We start from the raw sequence: 9060 nt of genomic DNA, 5'->3' as shown, positions 1-9060 counted from the left end.
CACAACCCCCTCTCTGCCGGAGTGCTGGCTGTGACGAATTAAACCGGTTTCACAGGTTTCAATCACAGACCATGTGACATGGGAGTCAGGAAACTAACACACAGCGCCACCGGATTTGATAACACTATAAAAACGCTATAAAATAATGTGACTAGGCACAGAACAAGTTTACAGCACAGTACAATAATAAATGCTGACCATGACTTTAGAAGCATAAATTGCCTTACACTCAATTTAAACACAAGCTGTCTTTAGCCCTCTAAGCTGGTTCATACAGAAATGTAGAGATCCAGGCTCAGAACACACAGCTTCATTAGCGAATACATATGCAGGACAACTAGAGAAGACGTTTTACAGAGGATGGATTTTTAGAAACATCCCATCAGTGACATCACTGAAGTCAACTCCTAGGTACTGTAACTGTCGTGTGGATAGTTTCACAAGAATCAGACAAAGGTTTAAGCATCGCTTGTTCTAGATAAAACTGCAAAAAAAACAACAACAACCCATAATGTACTTCTTTGCGGCTCTGTTTGCCCAAATCATATATTCACAACGTGAAATCTAGAAAATAATATTACGTAACCAAAATCCGCAATATGGAAACAGAACCTGTGTAATTGTTGATAGATGATGTACTCGTAACATTTTTTCAAGACGAACTACAACATTTAAAAAATGACTTGTATGTACTTGATATCTCTAATCAATCCAGGGGTCCCAGCACAAAACAAAACTAAAACGCATACCGTTTCGCGCTTCTTATTAGTTGCTCAAAAGTAATTTGACCGTATGAAATGCATAATATAAACCTAGAAACATATACGTGAGCAGTACTTAAGCACTGTAGTATCGGTGTTAAGACATACCTCTCAAATACTGTAAATCAAGTTAAAAATATCTCAAGACCGATTCTGGTCATAATGAAACCATGTTTCGTGTATGTTTTCTTTAAAGTACCGAGACCAGCCATATACTGTATGTTTATGTTCCAAAATTAATATCGTTTATGGCTTCACACGCGTTGCAGTATGCTCCTATTCTTTTTATGCTCAGCTACTAAGATTTCCCTTCAGTGGTAAAATCAGATATGAATATTCAATACTTAAACGGGCACAGTTAAGACATTAAATATACATATACATACTGTATACAGTACAGTTTTCATACGGTAATATGTTTATGTTCCTAAATCAATCTCTTTTATGAGCATGTGAAAGGCATGGTGAATCGATTCTCAAAAATTACTGTACTTTGCATGATTGGAAACAAATGCGTGATTGCGAAATGCTGTGGTGTTACTTTTACAAAGACGGTCAATGAAAAAAAGAATGTTGACCAGGGCAATACTTTGAGTTTACACTTACAGCTTGTCCAAGGTCATTCATTATTAATACTATTAGTAATATCTTCGTTAAAGACTTTGATGGCCACAGCTCAAACATGAGAGGTTGAGCTTTATTAGCTCCACCTTGTGGAAATTCCGGATACTATTATTTTGCTTGTCGTATTATAGGAGAATTTACGGTAACTCGCGGTATTTACCGGTAGCTTGAGGTAGACTGCGTACAGCGTACCGCAAAATAATGCGGTATCGCCCGCGCATTTTGAATGGCTGCATCTGTAGGCTGCCAAAAGTCTCCGAAACCAAATTTTGATAGCAGAAAATTCTCACTCGTCCAGAAGTTCCCTTGGGACCCAACATCCAGCACAGAGTGGTAAAAAACGTCTTTTTTGTAGACCCTTGCAGCGTGCATTGGTGGTTCAGTGGTAGAATTCTCGCCTGCCACGCGGGAGGCCCGGGTTCGATTCCTGGCCAATGCAGTGGCTTTTGCAGCGAGCGGCTCCATCACTTGCATCCCCTTTCAACTCGCAACTGAAAACCCACTGAAGCTTAGAAGCTGTGAGCCAGGTCAGTACCCGGATGAGGATGACCTACAGGGAAAAGCAAAGCTTACAGCTGGAAGCGGTGTTAATGGAGCCAGCGGTGGGACGCTCACCCTGAGGTCTGTGCGGGTCCCAATGCCCCAGTATAGTGACGGAGACGCTGTGTGGTAAAAAGGCGCTGTCTTTTGGATGAGATGTAAAACCGAGGTCATAGCTCTCTGTGGTCATTAAAAGTGACCACCAAAACCTTTGACAAAAGCTCTTGGTAATTGATGGTCTTCAATAATGCTTCTCCTTTAGGTACATTTGAAATCAGCTGAAAAATGCTGTGAAATGGGGGGGGCACTTCAGGCCAGTGTAGGATTTGAATTTGAATTTTTGAAGAACCATTAAACAGCACGAGAAAGCCCGTACACTGAATTGCAGGGCTTTCTATTCAAAGAAGGACAAAAGAAACTTCCCTGAATTCCATTTTTTGCAGCACAGAGAGGACAGTGGGAACAAGGCCTGTTAGCTCAGTTGGTTTGAGCGTGGTGCTAGTAACACCAAAGTCGCTGGTTCGATCCCTGTTCGGGCCAGGCAGTCTCCTCCTCTCTTGCCAAAACCTGTTGCTTTCTTGCTGTGGTGAGATTGGTGGTAATGCAAAGACGCCACATACTACCGACAGACGAGAGTGTTGCGGGAGAAGAGAGAAGTGATGGAAGATTGAAGAGTGTCCTAGGTGGAGCCAAGATGAAGTGTCACAATTGCCTAGGGGAGGATTTCAAATGTTTAAGATGGTAAAAATAACCGGAAGTGATCCCCCAGTCCGGCGCAGTCTGACGTACTTCTGTCATATAAAGTAAAACTAGATGTCGAACTGGAGCCTCACCATTTGCATAAGTGAGGCTCCAGTTATACATCTAGTTTCACTTTAAATGACAAAACTGAAGAGACTTAAAAGAGCTGGAGAGGATTTCTTACAACTTTTGAGCCGGCACAGTTTTCGAAAACGTTTTCTTCACGCTGCACTATACAACACAGACAGCCAAGAGTCTCCAAAACAAAACGAATTGACAGATAGGAGAAAAGTCCCACTCGTCCTAAAGTTCCCAAAATCCAGCACTGAGCGTAAACAAAGTGTTCAAGTAGCGTGGGAATGCTACCCCTAATGCTAGCTGGAGTTTGAGCGTCTGGTTCAGAGTTTGCTCAAGAGTTTACCTTTCACAGATGCGCAAAGATGAATGTTGAGGGTGCACGCTTCAAGGCGCCTTACAGTGCAGGGAGTGATTAGAGACGATTCGTGACGTGTGCTCGTTCCCATATACCGTACGCCCCGGGTTGCAGTGCTAGGATGACGTCCAATACCGCTTCGGCACGTAACGGCATTATATTCAAGTGCAGGACATGAGGGTTTTATTTTGTTCGTTTTGTTCTGCTCTGCTTTGCTTTGTTTTGCTTGCCATGGCGTTTGTAAGAGCGTCAATAAAAAGGCGATTTCTGCGTCTAACACGAATGTAAGAGCTATTTCAAGAGCGGCTTCTAAAATGCTTGTAGACATTTGTCTGTTGTTGATTGTTTTTTTGTGTCTAACAAAGTGCCATTTTCCTGTCCGGACGGGGAGACTTTATCATTCCCACATGAAGCAACCCTTAAGTCCTCTGAGGTGTGTCTGTCTGCAAGGCTTGTATTTTGGAAAGGTTTTTTTTTTAATGGAGAACGACTTTGAAAAAGGTTTCCGCCGGCGCCTCGCGATCCATGTGAGATTGTAGCAAGAACGCAGCAATAGCGGCACTCGCTGTAGTCGTGTCCGAGTGGTTAAGGCAATGGACTAGAAATCCATTGGGGTCTCCCTGCGCAAGTTCGAATCCTGCCGACTACGGTGTCCTCCTCACGTCGTTGTGTGCCGGCGCAAGCAAGGAAAAGTGCCTTTTTGCTTTTCCTGGTGGTTTTAAAACGCGAGATCGCTTGTACCCGCTGCCTTGGAAAGAAATGTCTACATGTTTACTTGCACATTGTCTATTGTTTGTTTGTACATTGTCTTGATGCACTGTTTGCACTTTGTCTTGTTTTTTACACTTGTTTTACAATCGAGAGACCTTCTGTAAGTAAGAATTCCATTGTACCAGTACCGGTTACATATGGCAATAAAGTTCAAGTTCAAATGCTTCAGCGTCCGCAAACGGCATTTTGCAGCTGGAAGCAGATGGCGACGCTTTTTGCGGTCGCGTGTCTTGTGCCCCATTTCCGGCCTTTAACATCGAATCAATAAAGCTGTTAGAACCGACACCATAGGTGCTTTTCTTACAACTTTTGATCTGACTCAGTTTCGGAATGCAATTCCTGAACACTGCGAGAGACAACCTACAGATGCAGCCATTCAAAATGAGCGGTAAAAACCCGTGGTACAGTAACCAACCCGCAGGGCACCGTAGGGCACCGCGGTAAGTGATTGGCTGGCCAAAATGACCGACAGGGGCACTCGTGGTGCATTGGTTGGTAGTGAAAAGATTTCATCATCTAATGTCTTTACTGTGCACATTTCAATCCGCTTAGTTTTGAATATTTATATGGAATTTTACCACTAAAGGGAAATTTTTGTAGCTGAGCATAAAAAGAAGAGGAGCATAACGCATCTGAAGGTCATAAACGATATTAATTTAGGAACATAAACATTACTGTATGTACATAAACTGTACTGTGTATGGCTGGTCTTGATAGTGTAGTGGTTTGATGGGTTTACTGAGACAATTATCAATTGTAGCAGTAATCACGAGGTTGTTCGTTGGGGCTTTTAGAAAATCAATCGTCAGAACAACTAACAACGCACACACACGGGTTCAATACACGAGATACATTTATTAATATAAACTGTGCACCAAACATATACTAGTCTGCCTGGATACGAGCGGCAGACCTTACTGTGAGGGTTATCAATATACAAGGTATATAATCTCGAAGAGATGCAAACACAAAGAGATACACAACAGAGAATATATGTCAATATATATCGTTCGGTTACCAAATCGCTAATCAGTGTTATTACCCACTGTTACTCTAAACTCGGAAGTAAATACATTACTCATGAATTAAATTGATAACAACTTGTGTTGAGGTACAATTAAATTCTCGAGACGCAATGTAGAACATGGGGTTTACTTATCCACTGTGTTTGGATTTGGAATTTCCCGGCACGAACACCAAACCAGCTGACAGGCTCTGTTGCAGCGGTTGTCCAATGGGCGTTGTGTCGGCGTCCTCTGGCAACCGGCCAACCAGTCGAGGTGCAGCTCGGAGTAGGACGGGCGGAGGAATCTGACTGCGGCGCGCAGGGCAGTCGTTGCTCCGAGGGGATCTACCAGCAGTCCGGCTGGCTAGTAGAAAGTCTCTATGCACAGAGTGTGACCGCGAGTCCTCACAAGTCACTCTTTTGCCTGGGAAGAAGCTGGTTCGTTCCCGGTCCAGCGCTGCTTCTGAATAAGCTATTCAGGTTGTCGACGAGGGTCCAACTGTAGGCTGCCGTTGATCAAGCGGAGCATTCACGTTGGTAGAATTCTGAATACGTACGGGATCCTCGGCCTCGCGCTTAGAACAAAGTCCAAGTCCTTTTGCAGACAACAGCAGTTGTCACGTGATTGTCTCTGAGGATGCGCGAAAATGGCCAAGGAGAGCCCAGAACTGAGCTTGCGCTCCCTTTTTGATCAAGACCCAGATGTGTGCTGATTGGTTGAGAGTTTGGCGGGCATTGGAGACCCACGTGGTATTACCACGCCCTGCCAGTCCCTGATTGGTTGGTCAAGGTGAGATATAAGTCACTTACTCTTGACACTTAGAAATGCAGTCCAGATGTCCATTCGGCACTCCCTAGACAGATAGGCGCCAGTGGATGACCATTGATCATTATAGCCAGGCTTAGCTAATTGCATCCCCGTCTGGGAGCTTGCTTCTTATCAAAAGAAAAACATCTTAAATCAGCTTGCATGAATTCTTTCTCTGTGGCTGCACCACAGAGATGGAGGGTGAGATGGGGCCTCCTTTAGGAGCATACCAACGCTTAATTCTGTCTTATTAACAAGCATTGCCGCTACATATCCCCCCTTTTTGAAGGTCACGAGGTCCTGAGGCGTTGTTGCCTTCAAAACAAAAACAGAGTTAAGTGATGTTTGTTGTACCACGGTGGATTCTACCACCCAATATTCACATTACCTCTCGAGAATTTGTACAGGAAATAGTGTTGGAAAGAACGTTGCGTATACCTGCTCTCAGTTATAAGGTACCTAGGAATGAGGCATTGGGCATCATCATTAGCTCTAGACCTTAAACTTCCGGCAGTTCACTATCAGTATCGGATAGCTCTGCAGCAGGCAGACGTTTGGGAGTGGTTACCTGATTTCGGTGATAAACCATTGCTCCCTTTGTCTCATTCAAACTACCCCGCAAGGCTTTGATACAAGAGAACAGCATCCAACACATTACCCCAGCCATGATCCAGCTACCCAGCAGCAGTGTCAAGATGACCACGTTTATTGTTCCTAGCGCCCCAGAGGATCCACAACGACTGTGCTTGGGACCTACCAGTGTAGTTTTTAAGTTTGTGTCGTTAAGAACAAATTCGACTACCTGTACACCCTCAAGACTTACTGTCTCTTGGATTCTCTCATCCAAGTCAATGCCGTGTCCTCTGAAAGCGTCCACAATCTCGAGTTCCGTTTCGTATAGTTCTGACTCCAGGTGATACAGTGCTAAATCGTTGAGATGCACTATCGCTCCTTCAGGAACTTGTAGAAAAACTGTTTGGTTGGGTAGCTGCACTTCGGTAGCTGTATCATGCCTGTCATATGTTATTGTAACCGTTAACTGTGGTGTGCTGACCAGCCATTTCTTTCCCACCTGCTCAACCTGGGGTTCGTTAACCTCACTTTTGCTCGTCACTGTGGCTTTACACTTTTCAGTGGCAGCCCCCTTTCTGATACCACACAACCTCTGAGTTGTGTCCCTAAGGAATGGCTTACTTGGGCATACCCAGTGGATATCCTTGGTTGATATACACAGTTCCAGGTTTGGAACAAGATACAAATTTGGATCATCCTCCTGGTAAGCTACGAGCGGTGGGGTGGTCAACTTCACATGCATGTCCCCCCTCCAGAAGCCAACGTTCGATATAGACTTGAGTCTATAGATATCCTTGCCACTCACGATGGGAAGGTTCAACAGGAAACCTATTTCCTTGGCTTCAGGGTTGACATGTATAGGAATGGCACTGCCTAGACTGTATGCAAAATGTACCTGTAATGGCTGCACCATCTCAGAAGTGGTTGTCCTAAGTACTTCTTCTACTAAGGACAGTGGAACCAAGTAAGTTGGAATCTGTCCCATGGCTAAGCTAGTTATCGTGGCACTAAGCTCCCTAAGCAAATCCTGCATCAGCATCCTGACCTGTTGCACGTAAGCATAATCCCACTGTAACACGTCGACAATCCTGCCCACGGTGTGGAGGGTGTTATTTAACACTGCTGCATGAAGGTTTACTGCTAATATTGTGCCCTGTAAGGTTTTCCCTAGGCTTTCCAGCCGCTGCTGCTGTTGATACAGCCTGTCCTGAATTTCTGGCATTTCCTTAAGTAACCCAGACACCTGCCTTCTCAGGGTGGTCAGGGTGACAGTGTAAGCAGCAAACAGACCAGCTGAAAATAGCGAGCCCACGGTGGAGGCCGCAGCAATCAGACCCCCCAAGAACCTTTTGGGGCGGCTGAGGCCTGTCATCTCCTCCTGGCTGACTGTTGCCTTCCTCAGCTGGCGGAGCATGTGTATAGTGTCTAGCTGGGCATGCCATACAGCATCCCTAGCCCACTGCCTGCCATGATGGGACACCCTACTGTTCATGTTGATGTGCTTCCGAAACACATCACTTGGGTCCAGCCGCACATACACTCGCTGAGTATATGTTCTGCAATTTGTTAACAACAATCCGGGAGCGTCCTGCAGGACTATGCCGGTAGGAGGACCGGGTTCCACAACTTCAAGGGGCTGTGTCGAAGCGATCCACAGCACTGTCAGGACCAGCCGTGGCAGTTTTAGGATTCCCATTCTGGAACACAGATGAGGCACATGGTACAGTTCCACTATAATTTTGAATATATTTTCCTAGGAGGACCTACACTACAGTACCTAACTACCTGCAGCTACAAAGGGGCACCCCCCTCTTGATCGGGTTTAGACTTTTAACCCTATTCTGTGTCCTCCGGCGCCATTTGAGGTGGGCGATACAACCGGAGGTGGTTGCGATGCACCCACTTATAGACCAGAGATTGCCTTCCTTTTTCAATCCGAATTCGATAAGCTACCGGTGATACCTTATCAACAATCTCGTGGGGTCCTGTCCAACTGGGTAAGAATTTCCGGGCCACCCCTGTGGGTTTGGCAAATTGGAAGTACAGGACCTTGTCTCCTACTTGGAGTTCCTGGTTAACTGCCTTTCGGTCATAGTATGCTTTCCTACCCTCTGCACTCCTTCCCAGATTGTTCTGGGCAAAAGCAAAGGTTGCCTGCAGATGTGCTTGCTGACACATACTGATGGGCCGTAGCAGCCCCCGTCGTGCTCAGGTCCTCCACCCCATAAAGACAGTGTAGGGGAAGAGTCATCTTCCGACCTGTCATCATCTCAAAAGGTGGGACCCCCGTAGAGCAATGGGGCGTGGCTCGGATGGCCATCAGAACCAGGGGCAGCTTAATGTCCCAGTCCCTACTGCTGGTGGAGACAAACTTTTTGAGCATACTAACCACCGTTCGGTTTGCCCTTTCTGCCTGGCCCGAGGATTGAGGGTGGTAGGAGATATGCAACTGGGCCTTGACCCCAAGCATATTCCACAGGGTTGCCATTACTGTAGCTGTGAAATGGGTTCCCCGATCCGAGTCCACGGTCAGGGGGAGTCCCCATCGACTGAACACATGGTTCACCAACAGCACTGCACTTGTCTCTGCCGTGTCGTTGGGTGCTGGGAGGCACTCAATCCATTTTGTGAATGCACACGTAACCGTGAGGAAATATTTGTTCCCTCTGGATGACCTCACCAGCGGCCCCACCCAATCCATTTGTAGATTGGACCAGGGGAATGTCATGCCCTTTTTCTGGAGTGGTGCACGGTGCAAGGGCCGTGATGGTTGGAACTGGCTACACGTCAGACACCCCTTTAC

At 45.9% G+C, this 9060-nt stretch overlaps 1 non-coding gene across 1 annotated transcript; it reads left to right on the top strand.

Moving 5' to 3' along the window:
* The first annotated feature begins 1753 nt into the window (after window positions 1-1753).
* Window positions 1754-1824, top strand: trnag-gcc (transfer RNA glycine (anticodon GCC)). Its single transcript has one exon. It is a non-coding gene; the product is annotated as a tRNA-Gly (tRNA).
* Window positions 1825-9060: the final 7236 nt, after the last annotated feature.

Source organism: Atractosteus spatula (assembly GCF_055471065.1).
Source record: "Atractosteus spatula isolate fAtrSpa1 chromosome 16 unlocalized genomic scaffold, fAtrSpa1.hap1 SUPER_16_unloc_1, whole genome shotgun sequence".
Lineage (NCBI taxonomy): Eukaryota > Metazoa > Chordata > Actinopteri > Semionotiformes > Lepisosteidae > Atractosteus > Atractosteus spatula.
Note: the sequence above shows the minus strand (reverse complement) of the source record. Positions and strands in the feature narration are given on the sequence as shown.